The sequence below is a fragment of the Drosophila subobscura genome, chromosome A, assembly GCF_008121235.1.
Source record: "Drosophila subobscura isolate 14011-0131.10 chromosome A, UCBerk_Dsub_1.0, whole genome shotgun sequence".
Classification (NCBI taxonomy): domain Eukaryota; kingdom Metazoa; phylum Arthropoda; class Insecta; order Diptera; family Drosophilidae; genus Drosophila; species Drosophila subobscura.
In genome coordinates, this window is record NC_048530.1 from 17,900,445 (window position 1) to 17,928,258 (window position 27,814).

General features: G+C 44.9%; 1 protein-coding gene across 1 annotated transcript in view; it reads left to right on the forward strand.

Moving 5' to 3' along the window:
* The window catches only part of LOC117889621, a 105,546-nt gene that overhangs the window by 69,802 nt on the left and 7,930 nt on the right, over positions 1-27,814 (forward strand). The gene's annotated exons all lie outside the window — the stretch shown is intronic.

Here is a 27,814-nt window from a genome sequence, read left to right on the forward strand (position 1 = left end):
CTTGATGGAAGGCTGAACGCTCTCCCTCCGTACACACACATAAATAAATTCTCTAAAATCCTCAATAGTTGTCGCATTGATTCGACGAGTGCTAATAAGCTATCAAATATCCAATATACAATTATTGGAATTGTTGTACATTATTTTCGCACCACTGCAGTGCACTGTGCCAAATGGATGGGGAGGTCTGGCTGCCAACGAAAAATTCATTTTGCCCGTCAGCTGTCGCCGGTTTCTTGAACTCTCGCGCGTCGAGTGTCGCCTCGCTTGTTCTCTGCTCGTCAAAACTTAATTGGGCATTCGGCGGCTTCCCACGCCACAGGCCACAGCATCCACTCGGAAGAAAAATTACCCCAAAAAACACCACCCACAGAGACGCCGCATCCTATCGCTGTCGCCTGCCGCCCCTGTTCTTTCTCTCCCAGTAAATGAAAAATTAATATCATTTAATGCAAACAAAAATAAGAAAAATACGTTTAAAAACCTCACATTTATGTTCATTTTCTGTGTGTGTTGCCTTCAACCTTTAATAGCAAAAAAAGCAAAACTTTGTTTTGTGGCAGTTTTTGCTCTCTCTCTCTCTCTCTCTCTCTCTCTCTCTGTCTGGCTAGATAGCCATCTCTTTTCTTGCTGATTCGACTTCGTGCGATTCCCGGAAGTCCAAATGTTCTTTACTCTTCTGCCTCTCAACTTTCGTTGGCTTTCATAGCTTTTTAAATGGTGCAAAATTGTGATGATTACCCATTAAATGTGTGCATAAATTGTTTATAAATTGTGCACAATATTCCCCCCAATTCCCAGACTTTTTCCCATATGCCATTCCCATTTGTGTTATTGTTTCTTCCTCGTGCTTGTATATTTATTGTTTATGTTTATTTCCATCCATGATTTTTCGTATCATTTTCGGGTATTCGTTTTGCATGGCGCTGCTTTGGCGATTTGTGTCTGTTGCAATCGAAAAGTGACTTTAATTGGCTTGAACTTGCCCCCAAAAGAGGTGCCCCCCACACGTGGACTGGCTGTTGATTCTTTTGCTGGACAGTGCGATACACAGCTGTAGGCACTGGCATGCAATAAAATACTTTTCGATGAATGGCATCACATGGAATAATTATCTGTAGATATTTCCATAAATCATCAATTTGTCGAACAGAATCTTACAAGCTCACATAATTGTACACAATTATTTATGTTGTTTATGTAGCCACCAAAGCTAACGGTAAACATTCGATTTATGTCAAATTTTATCCTAAATTGAAAGCAGTTTGCATTAAGAAAATAAACGGATATCGATTCAATGTTCAAACACTTCAAATTCCCTCGAAATAAAAGATTTATAGATGATTTCGTTAATTGTTTCTTTGTATCAGGCATAATCGCAATCGAATGTTATCTTGCCTTACACCCATTGGTACGCACTGTACATGCTTGCACTACAAACTCTCTCGTAATAATTTTACTGCCGCATTGTACGTGCGTTGTGGGCTTGTGTGGGGCCAAAGTGTTTTTATAAATTGCCGGAATAACGATTGCCGGGCTCTTGACTAAATTGTTGCCCATACGAAAAACTCAAGCATTATATACATTTTAATCTATGATTTGTTCCACCATCTACAGATGTGTATCTTAATATCTGCACATCTGTGTATCCGTATCTGAGTCGGTTCTATATATGGACAAGCGCTCCAGCTGTATGTTAATTTGCTTCACTTCTCTGACTGTGGCTGTAGCTCTGGCTCTGCCTCTGCCTCTGCCTCTGACTCTGTCTTTGTTTTTGTCGCATTTGCCATTTCATAAAATTTCATAAATTATTGCACAATTAACCTTGAACGTTGAGCAGAGCAGAGCACAGAAGAGCGAAACATATGAGTATCTGTATCTGTATCTGTATCTGTTTCTATGTGTGTGTTTCCCTTTTTAAGTTCTTGCTGGGTGACTTTGTACATGTGTATGTACAGTGTACACTCATAGCTCGAAGCGATCTTTGCGGTCTGAGGGGATCTTCTCTGTGAACTCTGCGTTGGCCTGCGCCAGCTCTCGCTTGGTTCCTCGATTCCTCGCCCCCAGACAGACACACATCGGTCGGAAGATAACCCATTTGACACTCAACTTAATGACAGTTTTGCGACTCATTTAAAGCGTATTAAGTTCTTGCCTTCCTTGTCTTGCCTTCATTTTGGCTTTTTTTCTCATTGTCTCACAATTATTATTATTTGTATTTGTGTTTTTGTTTTGTTCTTGGGAACGCAGGAGGCTGCTGGTCAGGGACTAATGTCTCGGCGGTATTTCTCCTCATCGCCTGACAAAGTGCTTTGGCTAATGTTTCGGAAACGGAATCGAAGATCCCCACGATCCATGAGCGCTTGAAGGTCTCTTGGCGCAGTAGGAGCTAAGGAAGAAAATAGACATACGAATGTGTGTACCCTTTGTTTTCGTACTGTTTTTATTTCCGTCTGAAAATGTGTGGTGTCTATAGGCAGACAGACGTACGAAACTTGAAACAGTCTCTCGAAATGTTCTTATCAGCATCGATGTGTTTATTTCTGTTCACTTCTTACGTGTCTCTCTCTCCCTATCTGTCTCTCTCTCTGTCGAAGCGAATTCGTCTTTCGGTTGTACAGATTTCGCAGGAGCATGTTTATTGTGAATTTAATTATTTGGAATGCTCATTAAATAATAATTAAATACTTGCTTTACTTTATATTGTTATTGTTTATATTTTCACAACTTTCGAAGCTTCTGGTTGCCGTGACGGGATCCAGAGGCTGCTCAATCAAACGTGGCTGCCATTGGGTGGCGTGAAAGGAATCCCAGATGTCCATTTCACCAGATGGGCATCTACGATGTGGGTGGCAGCAAAGTGAAACGTCAGCAATCAAACATTGTCTACAAAGCCACAAAAATAGTTGTGTTGGCTCCAGGAATTGCAAATAATATTTGGCCTAAAAGGCAGAAATATATGCACAAATTATCAAATAATATTTAGCCCATTCTGGATGAACTTTATTACTCAGCGGAGGATTTAAATGTTGTCTGAAGGCTGTCTAATTGTTGTTAACAAATGTGTGGTCCACTGCACAAGGAGCCGTGCCATTTTTACATTTCTACATTTTCTTTTCTGTACGGTTTGAAGTTGGTTGCGTTTGCCTTTACATATTTTTAACAAATTGTGCTCCATTTTAACTGGCCCTTTCTTTTTGTGTGTGCGCGTGGCTCTGGTTAGATAATTCAACTATATTTTATGGCCAAGATCTTAATTAGATCTACTAACAAATCACTATCTGACGCTGCCACGCAACTGGGAAACTTTTGCCTTTCTTTTCTTTGTAGCCAACTTTGGACTCGGATGATTGATCGACTTTCTGAATGGAGCGAACAATTTCAAAAGATCTCTGCTAATTAGTGTCTGCCACTGCCACCCAGTGCCAGATAGAGGGAGAGTGGAGTTTTCACAACTAACAACGGGAAGAAAAACACTGAGGCAGGCAGAGAGATCCCCAGTGTTCCATTGGCTATCCCCACCAATTTATTGTCCAAGTTCTGCGCTCGACATTGTTCGTTTGGTAGGATTCTCTGGGCGTTTTTTGGGTAAGGGGTTTCGTGTAATTGAGAATGTTTTTGGCCCGAAGCGCGGAAAAATCTGCATATAATTGGTCACGAAGGGGAAAGGTACAGAGAGTGGCAGTGGGAGAGGTGGAGGGGTCAAGTGGTGGACACGCTTGGTTAGTGTTTGTTTTTTTTTCCCCGTTTTTGTGCAGTTCGCGAACATCCTTTGAAGCGGAGTTCCGTTTCGCTGTTGATTGTGCGGCAAAAGCAACAACCTTCACCCACAACACACAACACACAACACACGCCCTTTGCAACAATCGACCGACTCCAGTGGCCCCAAAATGATTGGCTGCTGCTGCACCCGTTCAGCTTTGCCCTCAAAAAGTCCGGAATGTGGAATAAATTGCACTGGAAAAGAGTGAATGAAAACCCAGCCAAAAACAATTGAAGACCAAACCCAAACGCCCGAACTGAAATTGGAACAAACATTTGATTCGCAATCAACGAACCCACAAGATCTCAAAACTCGATGGGGAGTCCACTCCAATCCATTCCAGTCACTCCATGTGGTGCCACACAGGTGCAAAAACTGTGACAATGGTTTGGAGTTTCGCTTCGCCTTTGGGTTTCTGTTTCTGTTGCTGTTTCGGTTTCGGTTTCAATTTCAACTTCTGCCTCAGGCTGCTTCTTTGACTTGAACTTGAATGGATTTAATGGAGAGTTCGCGCTCGGTTGTGTCAATTATTGGACTTACGAGTGCGAGTACGAGTATCTCTCTGGTAAACAAACATCAGGAGAGGCCGGGTGGGGGGGGAGCAACATCATCGCCAAAGTTTTCTTCAAAGTGAACTCCAACTGCGTGCATGAGCCACTGAGCCGCTGAGCCACCGACTCGCCGAAGGGCAAACTTGCTATAAAAGTCACGTCCTTGACTCAAATATACACATACATACATACATATAATATTCGCTGGGCTCTCTCAAGCGACAAAGAAACACAACAAGCAACAACAAACAAACAAAATTAACATTAACCTTAACAACAACAAAAACCAAAACAATTGTAGAGGCAAGTGACGTTCGTAGTGCAGACAAATGGGTTAAAGCTGTTCTTAAGTTGAACTGGTTATAGAGGAAGAGTTCTGTTATTTTTATATACATATTTTACGGGCATCAGGAAGGTGGCTCAAACGGGCAACTGCAGAATAATTAAATATTAAATAGATCAACAATTGGAGGTACTCGTACAGGAAGTGCTATCAACGATCAGCGGTAGATGTTGCGATTAAAGTTATCAATTTGTCTTTGTGTCTCTCCCCCGCTCTTCTGTTTTCTTATTTTTCTGCTGTACCCAACATTCGGCACTCATTTGTTTATTTCTGCTGTTGCTTTTTGCTTATTTTTGTTTACTGCATTATTTCCACTCTTTTTCTCACACTTTTGCTTCTTCGTTCGCTTAACCGTTAGTTTGCCGTGTGACTCACTTCATTGACGAAATCAGCGCGGGATCCCACCACCGACCAACCAACCACCGATCCCATCCAATCCGATACGAACCAGCGATCTCGTCCCAACAAAATGCTGATAAATTCTATGGAACTCGGTTGTGGAGTTCTGTTGAACCACCACTCCTTCCTCCATCTATCTCCCCCTTTTATCTTCCCAGTTCTTTTGTACTTATCCCCCCCGTTTTGTGTTGTTGTTTGTTTTGCTTTCGCAGAATTTAGTTTTTAGTTATTTATTTTGCTGATTCTGATATAAATGAAGACGAGCAAAAAAGGGCATGAGAGGGCCAGGGTTACAGCCATTGACCCTTCCAGTCGCTGACTGGGAAAAGGGACTGCCAAATGCTCCATAAATGATAAAGGAGCTGCCAACTTGTGTCACCAAAAACAGCGATCATTGCCACTACTTGAACGGCGAAATTGATCATTCAATCAACTCTGGATAAAAACATTTTATTGATTGAAAGCAAGGCAACAAATGACAACTGCGGCCTCCGCTCTCAGCTAAAGTTGTGCCAAATCTATTCTTATCCTTTGGATTGAGCTGTTGATGGATGTGAGAGTGAGAGCTGATTGACAAACTGTCTGTGTAGGAAGAGCTGCTTGCTATTGCCAGCCTGTCTGCTTTGCTCTGCTCTGCTTTGGCTAATCAAATTGCTTGTGACGCAATCACGCATCCCCCAGGCTCCCTACACACCCACACCCACACCCACACGCACAGCCACTCTCCCTCTCAACTATCTCTTCACTCTGCTGTGCGCCACAAAACCCGCCCCCCTGCCACCTCTTGGGCTGGTGCCGGCCGCGAGTATAACATCAACTAAATTAATGTAAATTGAATGACACGCAATGGGGCCCGCAAAGCACTCGACACAGAGTGGAAGAGAGTGAGAGTGTGTCCTCCTCCTCCTCCTCTGTTCTGCGCTGCGGTTCATTCTGTCTTCGAGTTCATCCTGTCGAGAGAAATTCCATAAGGAATGGTGGGAAACTTCAGGGGAACTTCAGAGAGTGAGAGAAAGGGAAGCGGAAAGGGAAGAGTGTGGAGTGGAGAGAGTTGAGGCGGCAGGTAAAGCAAATTACATTTATTTTACCGCCTGGATCCACCCAACCGACCTCACCTCTGACTCCATCTCACTCGCGCACAGATCATCCATCTCACTTTCACGCTTAGGCTTAGGCTTAAGCTTCGGCTTCGATGTTTTGTTCTCTGCGTCTTCTACTCCTTCTCTTGCTTCTGCTTCTGCTTCTCTCTCTCTCTATGTGCGGCTCTGCTTCACCGTCAACGGAACCGACTTCCTGCCTGAGTACCGCTCTCCCACTCTTTCGCTCTCCCACTCTTCCGCTCACCCACTCTGCCGCTCTCTGTATTCTGTTCCGAGTGGCGCAAGATGCATTTCTATAGGGTGGAAGAAGCAATTAATCGATTCTGATAATAAGTATTGATTTATGGGCTTAGCTTTTGCACTGCGAATCAGCAAGTAGCGCAGCAGACTCTAATCTAGACTCTACAACTGAAGAAGTTATTCCCAGAAATACTGACCTCACCTTTTCGTTTTTCCTTTTCCTGCGGATACGTGCGTGCGTGCGGCTCTGCCTTGCTTCCTTTTGGGATCCCCACCCCTCGCTAACATCTTCCATGCCCATCCATCGTGTTCTGACTTTGAATATGCTAATGAGCGTTTAATTTTCTGTCGCTGTGGCTGGCGCTGCGCGCTGCTAGCATCGGACTTTGCTTGTCGCAGCGGCGGCGGCTGCGACTGTCTGTCGTCTGTGTGAAATAAACCGAAAACGCTTAAAATTCACTTTCAACTTTGGGGCTTCCTCCGCTGCTCCTCCTCTGCTGCTGCTGCTGCTGCTGCTGTGGCGACCTTTAGTAGCTACTAAATTAGAATTTAATTTGAATATTGTCTTTGGCATCGTTAAGTCTGTTGCCGGCACGCCCCTGCGGCCCTGCCTTTAACATTGGAATCGGAATCGTGGTGTAATTGTTATAAATGCTCGCAAACTGCTTCCAGCTCTGTATCTGTAAGGGGGAGCTATGGCGACAGATGCTGCTAAAAGATAGCAAATATGGACACAAAAGAATGGGATACAATTTATTTATTAATTACTTCCATCTCCCAATATCCCCCATTGAGGGGTAGAATATTTCCGTGAGATACTTTTCCACCAGGCGACGTTGTATATTTTTCTTCTGTAAATGTGGAAACAATTAGATAAGCTTTGGGAATTATACTTTAACCTAAGCCAAATAAATATAATTATTATGATTGTAACCAGAGAAAGCAGAGCAGAATCAACTTCTGAAAGGAAACGTTTCCTTGGCTGCAATTTTCCACTGCCATTTACAAGGCATTTCCTGAACTGCACTGCACTGCACTGCACTGAATGAGTTTTGCAAACAATTAAGCGCCGATCAACGATCAATCAATATCTAAAATTGAGTTCAATTGCCAAAGTCGGGAACAAGATCCCAATCGATATCTACATTCGTACGAGTATGTCTATAGATGTTGCTCATTGAATGTCAAGTTTACATTCGTTTTACTTGCGCATGTTTCGCAATTAATTTGTCGTATCTGTGGATCTGTGCTTCTCTCTCAATGTCAATGTCGGGGGCGTCAGCTCCGACGTTCTTGAGACGCTTGGACTCCCTCTCACAACCGTGGGAGTCGCTCACAAATAAATAAAATATTTATTTATTCATTATTATTATTGTATTTTGGCGTTTGCTTTTCGTTTCGTTTTTAAAGATTTCTTGAACAACAATCGAATGGAGGGGAGCAAAGTGGAGTTGTAAGAAATGTTGTCCGGCAAACGAAACTAAAGTCCAATACGAAATGCAATTTGTCAACGCGCTCAAGAGTCATTAATTTTGTTGTTGGCTGGTTAGTGGTTCGGGTTATGGGTTATTTATAGCCAAATGTTAACCTGATGTTCAATGGGTCCATGCTTGTACAGTGCGTGTCATGGCAGGGGAGACAGCGAATATATTTGAGTTTGACTTAACACTTAGAGAAAAAGAGCAGCAAATACTTTCAGCAAATGGGTACAAATGGTAAAAAAAAGTTTTTACTTGCATTTTAAGTTACTGTGAAACTTTTCTCTGCGTGTATGTTAGTTGTGAAACGCACTGTATATGCAAAATATCCACCGAAAATTGTTTAAACCTCTGGACATATGACATATGTTTCAAGACTTGCAACAACGGCAGACCATCCACATCCACATCTTTGCCATTCATTCATTCATTCAATTTGCATGTCGCCCACGTCTCGGAGGGCCTCCGCTTGCTCATGGGCCTGTGCCTGGGCCTGGGCCTATGAGTAGAGGAAAAGCGTAAGATATTTGAGCTTTAAGCGCCTTAGGCAACAACTCCGACTCCGACTCCGATGACGACTGCAAATTAATCTTATTAACCAAAAAAAAAAAACCAACCGAACAAAAGAAGAAAAATTTCGCTTTCATTTTATTTGATTTGTTTTATTTTTGGTTTCGTTTCATCTCTTTATTGATTTCAATGCCTCCCATCCATTCATTCATCCATCCGTGGGCGTCGCTCTAAAAAGTGTGGGCTTGTGTCTGATGGTGTGCCATAATTGGCAGGTTGACTGCCTGTCAGCCTTTTTGGCTTTCAGGGCTAAGGATAATCGAGTGCTTAACCTTTAGAATTGATCTTCGAATTCACTCTAAAACTAATCAAATTATCCTTTTTCTTCTTGTTTCATTCGCAGGTGAGTCCAATTGTGCCCAGTCGATAGCCCGAAAGTAGAAAAACTGCCTTGGAGATCCGAACAGATTGTTCTTCGTTGAAGCAAAGGATCACGAAATGTTCAAGTGTCAAGATGGATGTAATTTTTGAGTGTGGCAAGTGTGGAATGCGTAGAACCAAAGTCTGTCCGTCTAAAAGTATTCCTATGCCCAGAGATACTTACCCACGAATGTCTATTGTTTGTCATAACATTTGGGCGATATTTTGTTGGCCCTGAAACGAGCCTACAACAAACACAACAAACACTCAAAAGATGAACCCATTGCAATGGACACTTTCCGTACACTTGCCGATGTACAGAATAGCTGTAAGAATAAAGGAAATTATAATAATAATCTATAATTTCGATTATGCATAATCGTAGTGCGTAATGCGCAGGAACATCTGCTCCACCCTCAGGTGTTTCTTTCGGTTGATCTACATGCTGCCTGCCTATGTATTTATCTCTCTTCCCGCACTTTCCCCATTAGATCTCTCGGTTTCTCTCAATATTTGAGGGGCCCCGATTTTAGTGGATCTCCGCCTGAGCAAACGTAGCCACAGTTGCCACAGTTGGCGCCACACGCAGCCAGCGACACGCTAATCCAATGGATTGGATTGTTGTTGGGCAAACACACGAGGGTTATCTTAATTAAGCCAAACTGCAACGTGTGTCAACAGTCTGTCTGTTCTGTCTGTCTGTCTGTCTGGCTGTCCACTCGTGTCACTTGTTGCAACCAAGCCCCAAAAAGGTATGTGTTACAGCACGCACCTGCCCAATGTCCCATGCCCCATTCCCCACTCCCCACTCCCCATGCCTGCCATCCATGCACTCTGTTAGCCAGCTTTCAACGTGTACTCATCGCACTCGTACCTAGCACCACTTCCCATTAGGCCACGTTGCGTTTGTCGTTTGGCACGTTTAAATGTTTGCGCATTTGAAAACTGATATTTCCCGCCCGTCGAAAAAGAAGAGAACCCGAAGCCCATAGCCCATAGCCCCAGGTCTCTGCTGACTGCTGGCGTTCGTTGCCATGGCAGACATTCTCTGCGCGCTCTGTGACACACATTAAAGACCTTCTTCTTCAGCAGAACAAACCCCTGTGTCTCTCTCTCTCTCTCTCTCTCTTGCTGTTTACACGCATTTGCATGTGGCGGGGAGTTGGGGGACGGCAGTTCATGTATAGGTTTTTAGTTAACTCTAACCCAAAGTCGTGTGTGCTTCTCTGTCTGTGGATGTCGGGGGGATGGGGCTCGGTTCTGTTTGGGGTTGGGTTCAGTTTGGCTTTGGCTTTGGCTTTCGACTAGAATGAAACACACCCAAAAAACAAAACAAAACAAAACAAAAAGAACAGAACAGAACAGAAGAGAGTTTGGTGAGGAGAGGAGAGGGGAGGGGAAAAAAGAACGCTTGTTTTTCCTTTACAACATTGAGACAACATTGTCATGGTCTATTTGGCTTTTGGGTTCTTTTTTCTCGTTTTGTTTTGTTTTATTTTTGCTCTTTTGCTTTGTTTTACAACTTGGAATTTCTCCAAACATTGAGCTTGATATTAAAACAAATGTTTTATGCGTGAGAGTGAGATGTTCATATGTAAAAACATATTTGCAAATCCTTTGGAGAAGAATTTTCATGGCTGTATTACTGCATTAATATTTACCATTACCTGCTCCATAATTTCAGTGGCTCCCCATCCACTCGAATGTTCCATGAATATTTAGAGAGTCGGGGGGAGAGTGGGAGAGAAAACGTTTCCAAGAATAACAAATTTCGGTGGGTGCGTTTGGCGCAATGTTTTAATTGCTGCTTGTCCCCTCGTGCGAGTCCAGTCGCCTAGTCACGAGCGAAGGCCTGGAGTGGGGAGGAATGTGTGAAGGCGGGGGAGGAGGAGGAGGAGGAGAAATTCAATTACGAGCCACGCCTGTCACAAGAGAAGAAACCAGACAGAACTCCGAACAAAACACAGTGCCAGGAGAGAACCTACCGGAGAACCTTCGCTGATTACACGACAGTTGTGGACTCCTGACGGGCATGAGCCGAGGATCCAATTTCCTAGCTAAATTTACCTTTTTTTCCACTCCTCCTCCGCCACAGGGTTAACTCCTCCTAGGCTTAAGGGATTCCCCTTTTAGCGCCACAGGTTTTTTCCTTTAATATTATTATTTTTTTTGCTGTAATAATTTCCTCTTACTTACTTTTTGTGTGTTTTGCTCTGGTTTTCCCCAGGGATGAGATGCGGCGGCGGTAGCCCGCGGCGAGGGAGAACAACATTTTCTAAAATTACAAACAGTTTCCCCGCAGACTCTCCTGCTCTCTTTTTTTGGAGGGTGGAATACAATTTCTATATTGAGCATAATTTGAAATTATTTTACATTTTACAGGCTGCAGGAGCAGCAGCGGAAGCGGCAGCGGCAACCTCTCGTCGGTGCCCCACCGCCCCATCCACTCAGCTGTCTTGGAAGTCTCTGTCTCTGTCTCTGTTTTAGGCCCAAGTGGAAATTAGTTTGAGTTAAATCGCTGAGAAATTGACTTATAATGAGACTAATTAGCCCAAAGGGTTTCGCCACTCCGATGGGCAATGGGTTTGCCAGGGGGACAGGGGAAAATGGGGGAATGAGATCGGAATTTGGGATGATTGTGGAATCATGTTTGTTGGCCATTGCAATGGATTTAAAGCTGCGATGGGTCACAGACAAACTCTCGACGCGAGCCGCAATAAACCTCGTCAGGCACATGACATGCATGTTGCCTTGTTTCATTTTGGGAAAACTGTACAAAAAGTACCTCCTGGCAAGGAATCCCTTACTTCATTTTGTCTTTAAATGTTTTCAGAACTACTCGCACAATAGAAGTACCAAATATTCCACTCCCTGAGGCCGACACTCGTGTGTAACTTGTCCAAAATCTTCTGCGCTCTCTCTCAGTAAATCTGTTACTGATTCATTGCGACCTAAGGCTGTCGTGTGCCTGTGTCAGGCGACTGTCAAACGACTGGCTACCGGGAATCTCTCTCTATCTCTCTGTGTCAATCCTGGTCCAGGTCCTGTTTTTGGTTCTAGGTACCGCTGTCAATCTCAGTCGCTGCCCTCTCGCCTGATGCCAAGCTCAAACTCAAATATTTATACCATTTACATGGCTAAGCAGACTGGGACGGCTCCTGTGGCTGTGGCGGTGGCTCTGGCTCTGGCTCTGCTTTTGACACTGACTGACATTGACTATCACAGGTCCCTCCCCCTTGTGGACTGCTGTGGTCCCCAGGCTAAAGGTCCTGGCCCAGATAAAGGCTGTGGCTATGCCTGTGCCTGAGGGCGGGCCCTCAATCTAATTAGTTTTCTTTTTTGTGATATTTTTAGACGGACCATCTCTTCAAGTAGATGAAAGACATTCCACTGCATTGACATTCAACAGACTCTTCTTGTTCGGCTCCACATTTGCGAGTAGTTGTAGTTTTTGGTGTTGTGTTTTTCGATTTTAGTCGAGAGATTGGAGGCCTGGAACATGGCTTTAACCTCTGGAAATATGCGTTCACTTTTACACATATTTTATGTTAATTCGTGTGCCACAGTGCCCCCCCATGGGGAGAGAAAAGTAGCTACACATTTGGGCCATGAAATTGACATGATTACAACTTGTTGAAGTTTCGCCTGCCTTTAGTCGTTCCACCACACCCCATTCGAACGGAGCCCCTCCTACGCGCTTCTCCCTCTCTCTGTTTCTGGTTAATTATGTCATGATCTTTTTATGTAAGCAGATCGCTTCCAAACGGAGAAGTCGAAGGAGGAGGCTCGAATGGGATCGTATCGGATCGGATATGATGTGGAAAATGTCGCATTTGCATATTTCATGAACCTTCCTACCCACAAAGGCGGCCAACAGGCGGCCGGGCTCATGCGGTTCATGCAAGTGGCTAATGAAGTTATTCCCCCACACACACACACACACACACACACTACTGATGACCAGAGAAACCCAAAACTTCAGATGCGACCCATACCCCCCGTGCCGTTAAAACAGTTTGTTTGCTCATTTAGCGCATCGATTCGACAAGTTTTTTCGAGCCAATTGCAAGAAAAGTTGGAAAATTATGCTAAACATCTTGTGTGTGTGTGGTGTGTGTGTGTGTGTGTGTGAGAGAGAGACACAATCCCGTTGGATTGTGGCGACGCAAAGCAGCAGTCTCGAATCGTTTACCGAATCAATTAGCTCCCAGTGTGCAAAAGGGTGGAGAAATGGGTGCAGCGCAGGTACACTGCGAGAATTGAAAATGTAGGAGAATGGAAGATGAAATATTATTGAAACAATAGTACAATGGAACATTTTTCGTAGGAAGAGTACTCGTAGGACGAAGACTCGATGGAGTCACACTCCGTGAAGGATTTTCCACTGAGAAGTACTCGCAGGATAGGAAATATTCGTTGGATCTCTTGCCGAAGGCCTTATGGCTGAAGTATGACTGATTGAAGGAATAATCAACTCAACCCCAGTAATATATTTCTTCGAGTGCACTTCACACATTTTGCTCGTCCATTTGGCAAAGTTTTTGTTGCCCTTTAATATTTGGAGCCGCTGCGGGAATGGTGCAACCTCTCGTCGAAGAGTGCACGAGTAACCATCGAGGGACTTCATTTGCTATTTGCCCTGGCCAATGATGTTGAAAGGAGAGGCACTCCATTCAGTCATTCATTCACTCATGCACTCACTCACTCAGTCGACTCGATTCGATTCCATTCAACTCAATTTGATGCAATTCGATTTGTGATCAATGTCAATTGGAATTTTATTGTTCAATCAACTCACGCACCTGCAGCGAGAGAAGAGTCGTAGTCGATTAATGTTAATCGATTTGTTGTTGCTGTTGCTGTTGTTGTTGCTGATGCTGCATTGTTGCATTTGACATGTTGGGTGAAATGGCTTGCCCCGAACGTGCACCTCCAACTGCACCTTCACCTCGCGGGTTTCTCGTCTACCATCGTCCCGAGTGGCGGCAACTTTCAAAGTCAACAACCAGATTGAAATGAGAAAAGTAAACGGTTGCTGCTGCAACTTGTTGTAGTCCCCTCTCCTCTCGCCTCTCTCTCTCTCTGGTTTCTGGTAGAGAGTTGGCTTATGAATGTTAAGTAATTGCATTGAATTGTTGTTTGCCCTCCCCGGCGGCAGCAGCCGTGGATAATCGCCACAGCGCAGGTCCCCGAGCTCCACATTTGGGGATCATCGCATGGCTTTCATGTTTGTTTTTTGTTGTTGTTCAGTGCGTAGCCAAGCACCGTTTAAACTTTAAAGACGTGATTCCACACACCAATAATTGATTGGGTTTTGAAAGACACCTTTTGAATGGCAGTGGCACTGTGTGCTGTTGTTGTGGATTATGGACCTACCGATTGGTGCACATGTTGTAAGACTGCAATGCATATGGATTGGCATATAAATAGATAGATGCAAAGATAGATGGAAAGATGCATAAGCATTTGCAGAAACAAATAAGTAAATAGCTGAGATACAATCTTGTTGTAGACATTATCAAATCTCTGTTTTCCTCTGATGTTTTCTATTAAATATAATGGCCTACAATTTATTTCGAAAGGGGGAATACAAATGCAGACTCACTTGCATTCAATAAATATCAAATATTCGTTATCGGTTCATTGCAAATTTCGCTTATTTATCTATCAACAATAAATTGAATGCCTGATTTCGGTAATTATGAGCATAAATCATGGATCAACAGATCGATATTCATCTGCGGTGTTGAACAAATTCATGTGTGGGTACTCGTTAGGATTCGAATCTTCCGCACATAAATCTGCAGCCATTGTACACTTTGCTGTATATTTTATCTTGCAGATGCAAGATGCTCTGCACATGAGCACTAAATCTAGATACATTCCATTGTTGCTGTTGCTTCGGCCCATTCTTTACTCGACTTTACTCTGCGTTCCATTTCGTTTTTGTCTGTTTTCTGTGTGTGTCTATTGGTGGCGCCACTCGCTTGGCTTTTGTGTCTATTTGTTTATGTTTTTATCGCCAAATGAAATTCTTGTTACAAAATTATATATCAAAATTGTCTCAAGACAAAATGTTGACGTTGGCTGACAGTTCAAGCAGCAGCAGCAGCAGCCTCTGAAGGAGTAGGCACACCGTCGCAGGTGTCTGTGGCTGTTGGAAAGGCCACAAAGGTTAAGTGGCCCACTAATGTGGCCATTTCTTCATTGTTTTCTGTGTGCCGGCAGATACTGTAGGCAGGATAAAATGTTACACAAAAATGCAGTAATTAAATGTAAGAAATCTTTTAGTCTATGAGAATGTTACCATAAGCGAGCGGCACCCTTTATCTGACTACGAGTTCGATTGCTGTGACATTTCTATGCATTTCTTTGCTTTGTTTTGCTATTTCTTTGTTTTGTTTTGGCCAACAGCAGCAGACAGGCAGACAGCCAGCCAGCCCCCACACGACGAGCCAGTGAAGTGAACAAGTCGATGGGGCGGCGGGCGATAGGCGAATTAAGGTCAAGTTTGTCGCCTGTGCGTGCCATCGTCATAGACAAACTCATCGTCATCATCATCATCATCATCATCGTCGTCGTCATCGCTGTGGCTGTATCTGCGGCTGGTTTTGTGCGTGTTGCAATCTTTTGATTGCCGCCGCCGGCGCTGGCAAAACGGCAGCCACATGTCGCCAAGCACCCCAAACCCCCAACATGCACAAAGAATCAATCATACAAAATTAAACTTTATTGCTAGTGTTCAGCGTTCAGTCAGCGCAAAGTCGTCAAACTGAAAATGCTGTCAGCTGAGGAGAAAGAGATTAGAAGCGTGAGGGGAAGGGCCTGAGGAAAGGCTATTTGTCCAAGTAAACTTTGTCATCTCCTCAAATACGATTAGAAATGTGTTCATATATTTTGTAATAGTTTCTAATACTTAGACGACTGCTTGCGGCAGTGCCACTCACGGTCCCACGCCCGCTCTTGTGCGGCTATTCTTTTTGTTAAATAATTTACATATCTTATAGATATCTCTCTCTCCCCCCCTCTCTCTGTCTGCCCAATATACCACATGCAAAATGATGCACGGGGTATTCACCATCCATCGGTGGAACATTAACGTCACACGGACAAACTCTCCAACAAAGATTCAGTCAAATGTGTCGCAGTGTGTCGCCTCCCTCCACCCCTCCACCCCGCCACACACCCCCTAAAAAGCCATTAATGAATATTAGCAATCATTTTGTTGCTGTTCATTTACTCTTTCGGCAGTTACTCGACATCTTTTAATAGATCGTAAACGGGTTTGCGCTTTGACTCTTGACGCTTTTTGCTTGTGGCTTAACCTGTTGCCAAAATACACAACAAACAATACGAGTACAACAACAACAACAACAACAACAACAACAGCAGAAATACGTACAATAAAAATACATATAAAATAAATGGAAAAACAATATTTATGGCAGTAATTCTTAGCCGATTGTCCCCCGCTTCGATGCGATTGTGGAGCTTTTATTCGATTTAGATTCTTGATATTTGTGTCTGGTCATGTCATTCTGCCCCTTGAGGCGGAAACGTGTTGGTTGCCTGCCTGCTGGAAGAGACGAAGAACGATTTGCTAATTAAGAGAAACGAGGTAGCCGCACAGACACAGACGTAGACCTGGCCATTGAGCCTCTGATCGCATCGATCGAAGCAGCTAGCAGCTGGCTACTGGATACGAGGGAGCACACGAGGAAGTTCCAAGCAGAGAGGGGAACGCACTTTTCGAGTTAGGAAATTGAAATTCAAATCAAAAAATAGTATCACAATGCGCGAGAAATACGAGTAAGGTATGGAGATGGAAATGGAAATGGAAGTTGAAGTTTAAGCTAAAGTTAAAGCCTCAGCAGACATGTGAAATTTAATATCAGGTTTAAAGGGAGGCTGCCACTTTCCAACAGATGGAAATTATGCACAAGATTGCTTGTATGTGTGTGCCCCATATGGTTGCAAATAAGCAACTGCCATTTCCACTAGCCAGAAATCAAACAAAACAGTCAAAAGCGCAAACAAAGATGACATAGACATGGCCAAGACGTTGGGAGGAGCGGGAGCCGTGTAAAGGGCATTGGCAGAAGGAGAAAGATGTGGGGGCCCTGGGGGATACAAACAGACTGCGTGTCTCTCGCATCGCATCTCCATCGGAGGGGACTGGAATGGGAATGGGAATGGGAATGGAAATGGAAATGGGAGGCACTAACCGCAGAGTAGAGGCTCAACCTTAGCCACCACCCGGCTACGATGGGAGGGATGGGAAATTCAATGGCTGCAAATGTGCATCATGTTGTCGATGATGCTTTGCTTCTATGATCCGTTTGTTGCCTCCATAGGCTCCAGTCCTCCCTCCTGTTACTTCATTATATAATCAACCGACAAGCAACAACAAACGGGGAAGTCGCAAGACGCCCTCACGCACTCTCTGGCAAAAAACAGAAACCGAAAGAAAATGCGGAGCTAAGACAGAGATAAAGATAGATCAAAGACCCAGCTTCCGATGGGTGTCCGCTTACAGAGCTGGAAGTTCAAATTGAATTGAAGCCGAACCGAGGAACAAAACAAACAGCAAAAATCTGATAAAAATAATCCATCAGAGACAGCGAGATGCAAATCAAACGATGAAGGAAGCAATAATAATTGTGGAGCGTTTGATGACATCATTCGAAACGCTTTTTAAGTGGGAAACGTTTACAGAAGTAGTTGTCGAATGTGCATTAAAAGCGGATCTAGAAATTAATCACCTAAGCCGTTTGTCTATGGGACATTTGTACAGCGGAGTACAATGCGGGAGTGGAGACATCGGAGCCACAAGGTCTTCAATTTGAAAACGCATTTAAGTGATTTATTTATGAAAATATCGCACCTTACGATGCGGTTCACACGATTATTCGTTGAAACGTTAAATAAATAATTGTGAAAAAGAATTCATTAAAGGATTTACTCATGCCATCGAAGGGCATTCCCATTTTGATTTATCTTTTGCGGGTTTTTCTCTCGCTGTGTGAAACTTTCGCTGGCGAGAAGATTGCCTTAGAAGTGAGTCACAGATCACAGATTAATGCAAATGCAGCACCAGTGGCTGTGGCAGTGGCAGTGGCAGTGGCACTGGTCGTGCCCTTTTTTGTTTTTGTGTGTGCGGTGCATGAGGGGTGCGCGGGCTGGCCACCTGTATGTGCCACACGACTTTCACTTTGAACTTGTGGCGCATTCTTGGCCAATGGCCATCTGCAAATTGATGCCCGGTCCGGGCCGGCCTCTGGCAGTGGCTGTGCCTGTGCCTGTGATGTGTTGTGATGCATTCAACTTTCAGCTGCCACTTGTGGCATTCCTTGCCGCATAGCGACAGCACTGACGGTCCAACATTTACGATCAATTATTGATATTGCTTATTATTATTTTATTAAAGCCATATATTGGTTTGGCGATTTTGGCTTTTGGTTCGGTATTTTCGCTGGTCTGGTTTGCTCATCATCATCGTCATCATCATCCCATCCGTCGTCAGCTGCCCCATAAATTATGTTGCTGTTGTGTTCATAATTATAGCGCCGCACTTCCATGGCCAACAATGCTGCAACAGAAGGCAATCTGCACTGGTAATGCATTGCGCCCTTTCGTTTCAGCGGGCATTGGGCTATTTTTAAGGGGTTTGCCATGGAAATGAACATTGCCATCACCCAAAGATGGGTCTAGAGTGCAAAGTTCGTTTAATTTTTAGATGTAAATATCACTATCGAAGGGTATAGGAAGTAGTATCATCGAAAAGTGCATCGAAACGTATCAGCAGATTCGACTCTTCTACGACTAGCCTTTCACCTTTTTCCGTTTTGGTTTTCTTTCTCGAGTTTTTGCTGCTGATGCATAAAATGTTTATATTTCGAGCCAGAAATTGTCCACAAATTGGCGCCTGGAACGCGAGTGACGACAGCTGCCAAACGAGTGCTGAAGCGACAACAATTTATGCAAATTGCAATTGCCGAATCCCGAAAGCTGAATGCCTCATGCCCCGGCCAGCAAGACAGTGTGGTGCGAGGTACGACTCAATTGCGGAGACTGCACCAAAGCCAAAATAAAATTGTATCCATGGGTTATGGGCCACTGCGCTTACGCGACTTTGTCGGCGGCAGTAAAATGCCGCCAGTGGAACAGAAAACTTGTTCCACTGATAAGCGACGGAGGGGCATCCCCACTCCAATGAAAGTGAAACCATGTCACACATGTGTACGAAAATACAAAGATAAAGATAAGCTGCCACGGAGAGAGAGGGGGGAGAAGAGAGAGGGCGAGATGATTGGCTGTGGTGTTTGCCGTTTGTAAATATCATAAATAAATAAAAGAAGGCCCAAATGCAGCACCGCCATAAAGAGGCAAGAGAAAAAACCGAAATGAAATTGAGGCAAAGCTGTAGCGGAAACTGAAACTGAAACTGAAGCTTACACCGAAGCAGAAGCAGAAACAGAAACAGAAACTTTACGAGTATTTGCCTGTGGCACTCGCTCGCTCTTTTGCAATTATGTTGCAACACTTGTGCAACACGACGCTCCGCTCTGACAGACAGCTGTCCAACAAATCTGTTAATCCAGCAAATTAATTCAATACCAAGGCCAGGGCCATGCCTCCCGAGGGTGCAACTGCGCTTAGCTGATGTTACCAATTAGGATTACAAAATGGGAAGCACAATCTTCCAGGACAGAAAAATGTGCGCAGGGAGCTTCCCAGGAGAGAGAGAGAAAACATAAAAATACATTCACGCAAGGAACACTTTCCTGGAGAGTGAAAATGCGGCAGAAATTTCCCCGAAGCGCAGCAGAATATGGGGCAGAATTTTCCAGAATAGACAAGAGAGGAGATTAGTTCCGATTTAACGTTAAGCGTGGACAAATTCTGTGTGCCGATGAAAATTATTGGAAAATTGGTTGGATAATTTCTTAGAAAACTTAATTAAAAGCGCAGAAATTGATATTGCTTTATGGTCTCTGCCGAAAATGAGCAACAGCACATGGCGGGAAGCAGGATACGAGAATTCCTTCCTGGAAGAAATGTGATAAAACGCATTTCACAAGAATCCATATCGAGGGGGTAAATATTCCATCCATAATTCGCCATGATTTAAGTTTCAAGAAAATCTATAAAAATTGTTAATTGGAAGGCGAATTCCACACTTTTCGCGACGCTAATTGAAAGTCGAAATTTGATATTTGCGTTTTAATTAGTGAAACGCGTGCGGGTCATCCTTGCAACATTCGCTGGTGGGTCAGAGTTTGGGCTGAGAGTTAACAACAAAATGATTGTGAAATTTGAGACTATAGCAGAAATTAATTGGTAGAAAAGCGGGAAAAGCCATGCATGGAAAGAACTAAAGGAGAGGAAAGGAAAATGGAGAAACAGGCTGAATTCTCCCCACTGTAGCAAAGTAGATTAATTAACGAGTTCCCAACGATCTTCGGCTGCTGAAAGGAAACCAAAAAGCAAAGAGCAACCTGGAGATTTGAACTAGACCAAAGAGAAAATTGAAAGCAAAGAACAGCTGAACCAATGCGTAGCAAGAACACGCGGGGATCCCTTCACAAAAGCCAAGCGAAACCAATGGCCATGCATTTTTTTGTCGAGCTGCTCCTGCGTGCAGTTCATTAAGGCAGGAAACAGCAAAGCAGCTCATGTCATGGCATCATGCCACCAGGTTTCCCTTGCCAACCACGTCAGTCCCCGCCATGCCCTCCCGCACAGGTTTTTCTGCAGCGCGTCGTGCAATCCATGGGTGAGAATTTAATTTCCGAGTGCGCTCTCAGAGCTTTTCAAAATGCCAAAACAAAGCATGCTGCGTCCTGCAACCTCCTGCCTACTGGCTCCTCCCCTTTTGGGGAGAATTTGCGTGTGGATTCGGCGTTTTGCGCTGACACTTTGTGCAGACTGCAGGCCCCCACAGTTATTGGCCAATGTAATTAAGCCACGAACTGAAACTCTAATGGCCATGGCCAAGGACAGGCGCCTGAAACTGGCAGTGGAACTGCCAAGGACCTGGATGATGTTGCTCTTGCTACTGGGAATATATTTTCGCTGGTGCCACTGGGGTGTGGGCCACTTGAAGTAACTCGCCAGCAGCAGCAGCAGCAGCAGCAGCATTGTTTTCAGCTCAGCGGCCGCTAAAAATAGTCAAAGGCATGTGCCCTCCATCTGCAGCGCCAAACGGGCAGAGGCAGGCTGGCAGGCAGGCTGGCAGCCACATCGAGGCATCGACATCGGCATCTGTGGCAATGTTTCCCCAACGTTTCTGCTTCTCGCGTTGTATGCCTAAGGAAGGAAAATTGTTGTAGCAGAGAGAGCAAACAGAAGCAACCGAAAGATACCCAGTGAATAGAAAAGAAGAAATAATATTCTGGAAATATTCTCCCGCCTCGTTGCTCGACTCGAGATGCACAAGTGAATGGTTCGGAAGAGAATAGAAATATCAACTTGTGATCAACCGATATACCCCACAAGTAAATCGTGCACTCGAGTAATGGGGAGGAGGAGGATATGCCTTTCGGACGTTTGCGGGAAAATAAAAAGCCATCACACAATGACGAGACGAGACGGGTTTCCTTTTTCAAAGCGGCCTGCAAGGAAATGCCTCAAAATAGGCAACAGAAGAGTAAAGACTGCTGCACACCACACACAAGGGGGAGCAGGGACTGAGACTGGGACGGGGACGGGGAATATTTTGTAGCATTTTGCATGGACGAAGGCATCCCGAAGGACGGCAGGGAGCACAGGGGACAGGGGCAGTCGTCAAGTGCACAGAGAAGCGCCCTGCGTCAAGCTGCCAAAGCAATTGAGTTTGAGTTGACTTCGAGTTGACTTGAAGTCCATTGGAGGTGGCGGCTCCTCTCCTCGCCATGGCGTCTTTCCCGGTGTTTCTGGGCTGGATTGGTGGTCGGTGTTGTGCATTCGCATGAATAGAACCAGAGTAGCCGAATGGGAATGAGGAGCGAGCGGGAACCCACACCAATGCGCGGCATTCCCCATGCGCCATGCCCCCCCCTTGGCATACCTCAAAGCGCAGACCCACTCGAAGCCAAAGTTGCAATTGAAAGAAAGGAAAAACGAGAGAACAACGAAAAGTGCAGGGCTGCAGGGAGGTGCAAGGAAAAATTATATGCCACGCGCTCTTCTGCGGCACTGTATGGCACTCTGTGGCACTGCGTGGCGTTGTGTTTAATTTGGATCTGGCGTTTTTCACATGGCTATGCCAAGGTATCCAATCAGCGTTGCAGCGCTTAAATAATTCATGTGGGACAATGAATATCTGTACCACTGACTGACTAACTTTGTGGCAGCTCTACCTGCCACACAGCTGCACCTTTCGGCCCCCTCCGGAAAATGGGAAAACTAGTTCGCGACGACTGACAAACAGAGACAAACACAGGGGGACAGAGGGACAGAGAGACATTGAGACAGACCTCGAGACTGAAACAAAGAGTTTAGATTGGGAGAGGGAGAGGGAAAAGGGCTGGCACTGGGGCTGGGGCTGGGGCTGGGCGACAGAGTTGTAGATTATCTAGGGGGCGTGTGCCGCTTGACATTAACAAGGTCATCCTGGGGGCAATTTGCAATCGAATTTCTATAATCCAAATGCCTTAACTATTGATGAACGGAATCGGACAAACGAACAAACGAACAAAACGAACGAAGACGGTGGGGGGGAGCCAGGCCGGGCGGTGCACAAAAATGTTGAAACAAAACGGAAGGAATGCCGTTTGGACGATTGCCTCAACACTTGTTTACGGTCAAGGCAGTCGGTCCCTGGTCTGGTCCTTGTCTGGTTCTGTTCGATTCGTTTCGTTTCGGTTCGGTTCACCTCCAAAATCTCACAATGGAACCAGAAGGCAGATGCGCCACCCCGTATCCATTCGGTAAGACACAGGGGAGAGGGGATGGATACTGTGTGTGTGAGTGATAAACACCAAGAAAAATACAAAGCCAAGAGTAATCCCTGAATGCAGAATCGCTCAGAATCATTATATCTATCAGGTGGCAGAATTTTGAATCAGAACTTTGTTAAACTCTCAACGGAATGGCAATGGGAAGTATCAAAAAAAAACCACAATTTAATCCAGCTTTAGCGGGAAAAGGAGCAGCAGGAGCAGCAGTTGTCGGTTCCTTGAACGCCATTCAAAGTGCTGCAAAGAGAGCAAACTTCCAGTTAATTTTCAGTAAATTTCCATGTTGCTGCCAGGTAAAATTCATTCGTTCTGAAAGCTCTTTCCCACTAAGCGGCTTTTTGCTGCAGAACCCCTTTTTGGTTCCTGCCGGTCATCAGAGCACACATTTTGCCCGTTCTCTCGCTCTCTATATTCCAGGCAATCTTCTTCATCAACTTTTTAGTCACTCAACTTTTCATGGCAACCAATGCTGTGCCCCCCCCAAGCATCCTCTTCCCCATCGCCAACACCTTCCCATTTGTCCATGCATCCACCTCTGACCCCCGACTGTTGCTTTTGCGTTTTTCTCACATTAACACCTTTCCCGTCCGCAGGTTGTGAGGTTTTTCATTTTATTTGTGGATACATCTTTGATTTGATCTTTGGCAAGTTTTTTGTTTTTCTTTTATTATTTTCTCTCTTTTGCTGTTTTCGATGTTCGTTGGAGGAGAACTTAAAAAGCAATTTGCTTGGGGGAGCCTGAAGGCGCAATAAATAGAATACGAAAGCGAAATAGGAACAAAATACAAATAAAATACTTACAGCACACACACACAGATGGACGAACTGACTTTTCACACAACAGCAAAGAGAAACACGAGAAACACACGAGAAATAGACGAGAAATAGACGAGAAATACGATTTGGCTTCCGAGTCCATCTGTGGGGCGGGGTGGGTTGGGTTTGGCTCGGGCATAATTAAGTGCAAATCTCTGGGTAAACTGACTGTCTGTGGCAGCTGCTGCTGTTGGCTGTGGCACCGCCACCACTCACCTTATCCGCTCCCCACCCTGCCGCCCCGCCATTGATTCATTGATTGAGTCAACAAACGAAAAATCATTTGGCCAAAAACGAACATTTGGCCGCCCGATCGTTCAGGACAGACAGGCAGACAGACAGACTCTGTGGCATTTTAACCCAATTTTTCGCTGGCTCCCTGGCAAATTGAACAAAAATGTAATTGCTTGGCCCCCACCACCACCCCAGCAACGCACTCTCTCTCTCTCTCTCTCTTATTCTATCTCTATCTCTGAGGCTGCCGATGATCACCGTTAACAGGCCGAACAGTTTTCAATTTTATTAATAAAGTCGTAAAATTGCAGAATTTTATCACTGCAGCTGCAGCTCTCTCTTTCTATCTCTCTCTCTCTCCGACTCTCTCTCTCTCTTGTGTCCAACTCTCTTTTTTTCTGCCTAATTTCGTTGTCATTAATTTTGGACTCGAATCTCTGCGAGACTCTCATTCCCATTCCCCCAATTGCATTTTCTCTGTGGCTTCTTTTTTTTTGGCACAGTTTTTCACTTTGACACGCAATGCAATGGGTGGCAGACACATTCAAAGGCATTCGCAGAGACACAGGGAAGGAGAATTGCAGAGGGGGAAGCTGGGTGCAGAAAGAAGTTCACGAAGAGAGCGAGTTTTTCTCGCTCGTTTTCAGTCGCAGCTCGCAGGTGAACCACAAATATTCGCAAAGAAAACAAATGCGAAGAGTTCTTCAATTGATTTCGATTGGTAGTCGATAAGTTGCAGTACAAGCACAACTGTACTTTTGAGGAGGAAACTTCCATCCTGTTTGATTGAGTGAATCCTTTCGTATTCGAATTATTCGAATCAATTCGAACCGAGAAACCCAAACGCATTTACTACACTTGAAATGAACTGCGAATGGATGCGAATCGCGATGGATTGTGGTTCTGTGAATGGGTAGAACTCATTGCAAAGTGACTCCCAATTTGATTGGCTCCTGCCTGACTTTAGTTGACTTCTTCTACGTCCCCCCACCCAGCCATCATGAATATGCAGAAGGATTGCCACTGGCACTGCCACTGCCACGCGCTTTTCCCTTACTTCCGTTGCTGCTGCTGTTGCTGCTTGCTACGTGTGTGATTTGCATTATAATAATTAGTTTATGACAAAAGGCACGCGCTTGACTTTGACTTTGACTTTGACTTTGATGCCAGGACACCTCTTCCTGGCACCTACCTACCTTCAGCTGCTGCTGTAGGCATGTGTGGCATCAAAACTGCAAATAGAAAGCAATTTCCACACTTATTAGAGAGACAGAAACGCACACGTGTGAAAGATGAAGCAACCAGAAACAGAACAGGGCACAGGGAGCATTGCAATCCCAATCCCAATCCCAACCTTGAGTTGATTTTGGATGTACCCACAGTCCTAGACAATTTGAAGATATGTTTTTGGCAAGTGCAACCTCTCCCTCAATTCACGTTTCACGTTGTTTTCTTCTGGGTCTCGAGATTGACTTCCCCGAGGAACTTGTTCGGTTCTACTAGTTTTAGTTTTCTTGCCTGCATTCGGATTGCATTTCCCAGTGAAATATTTACGAGTGTAATGCCTCGTGTGTGTGGCATGCAGAAAAGAGCATTCCGAGTGTCGCATGTTAGATGTTAAACAGATTTGCGCATGGCATCCGAAAATGAATAATGAATCCGAGTCTTAATTGGGCCAGAGCTTCCTTAGCTGATTGTCTCTTAATTACTATACGGAAATGCCAAAACCTTTGACCTTTGAGTTCTCGTAAGCCAACAGGTAATTTATTTATTTTCCTCTGCTGCTGCTCCTCCGCCCAGTGGATGGATCGACTTTTAATGCATCACCTTTCCATAGAATATCGGTTGTATTGCTGCCAGACTCTCCTTTGAGAGGGTATTCAATTTTCCATCTGTGGGCTCGTACCTCCTCCATGGCTTTTTGCATTTGTCATTTCAATTAGCAATGGACCCGAGACCCGCAAACCCCAAGATCCACGATCCAAGCAACTCTTTGTCTTTGTCTTTGTCTTTGTCGTTGTTGTCGCTGTCTCTGGCGGCAGCTTTGGATCTGTCTATGGCTTTGGCTTTGGCTTTGGCGCTCTGTGGGTCTCTCTCTCTGGCCCTGTTCTGCCTTTGCTGGCCGACCTGTGGGCGTGAAATGAGTTGGCAAAACAATAAAGAACGTATGTACAGTGTACTCGGGTATATAATTTGTATAATTTCAATGTGTGCTGCCGGGCGGGCAGGGCAGGGAAGGGTAGGGGAGCATTAGCATTAGCATTCGGCACTCGCAGAGATCTCTTGTCTGTTGTTCTGCATTCGCCATTCGCCATTCGGCACTCGGCATTCGCCATTCGGCACTCGGCATTAATGAGTGGCTCATTAATCACTCGCGGCAATTGGCAGAAATGCGGGACCAAAATGAAATGGCATCGAATGGAATGAATGATTGACTGAATGACTAACCAAATGACTAGCTGCCTGGCTGACTGCTTGACTGACTGATGGACCAATAGGCCGCAAAGCAATAGTTATGCAAAAAAGCGCACGAAAACTGTTGCATGCGAGAGAATCTCGCGAGTCGCGAGTTGCGAGTCGCTAGAGATGGAAAGATGGAAAGATGGGAAGATGGCGACGGGAAGATGTTGGCAGAGTTGGCAGAGTTGGCGACTCCCCCGCGGGCTGTTTGCTGCCTCGTGTATGGCGTATGATTAATTTTCTGTTCGGCTCGCTAAAATCATTTTCCATTATGCAAAAAAGGAGTGGTGGTGCAGCGGTGGATATCTTTTTGCGTGCCATGTGGTTTCCGCTAACTGTTGCACACACACACACACACACACACACATTTTCATGATGATAATTAATGAGCGAAACACACACAACACAGCACACACGGGGCAGCATGGTGTACGGATTGCAGTGCGTATACGTGATGTGTCGTAACAAAATCCCCCAAAACAAACGAAGAAAATCTATGCAGATAGGATATTCGTATTCGTAGAGTGGGATCGGTATTTGGGGCAAACACTTAATGGAATCTCTCACGTACTAAGCTAAGGAATTCCTGCGAGTGTTTTCTGCTTTTTTCGATCAGTGCGTGAAGATTATCGTTAAGGTCGCCGCAAAAGATGTGGCTGGCTGTGGGCATAATGCCATTTCTCCCTCTCCCGACTCGAAAGTTATTCAAGATTAATTATAAAAGCTCTGCGTAGTGGTGGCGTGTGGCGTGTACACTCGCATTTGGAGATTATGTTAATCAAAGTGTATGCACAAATATACGTTCGTATGTTGCCGGCAATCAACTTAAACGATGCCCAGCCCCCTCCGCCCCAAATGCTCTCCTTCCCGCTCTTCGGTGGAACTTTCAGGACTTTTGCCTGCCCGTCGAGCCTCCTTCGATACAAAAGAGAAAAGTTACACAAACTCAATTTTGTAAAAGCGAATTTTGCCCTTGCCGCCTCCCTCAACCAGCCACCAGCCACCAGCAAAATGTTTGGTCGTATATTTAATGTAATTTGAAGATGTTTTCACAATTTGCGCAAAATATTTATACAATTTTCTCCCTCCTTTTGAGGACACACACAAAGTATTTGAAAGAGTGCCATGGGGAGGCCAAAGCCAGCAAAAAATATGCAATTATCACCGAAAAGAGCCAGAGAGTGCTGCTCCAAGTGCCGGTCCATGCGTCCGTCCCAGCCACGTGATTAATGGTCAGCAGGAGCGGGCACATGTTTTGGTTGTGTCTCTGAATCGGTTTCGATCTGGAATCGCAATCGGAATCAGAATTAGAATTCGGATTGCCATGGCCCAACGTTTTTGTCTTACAGCGGTCTTTGTGCCACATGGCCCGTTGTCTTTCTTTGGGCATATGACAGAATGTGCCACTTCGAATGATTCGATACCCTAGGAAGCACATGGCTCCGCTCTGTGCGCTTCGATTTATGCCTGAATCTATGATATAACCCCACTGAAGAAAGAGTATTCCGTTCTGCCTGTGGGGCTGGCCTCTAATTCTAATGCTGCTGCTGCTGCTGCTGC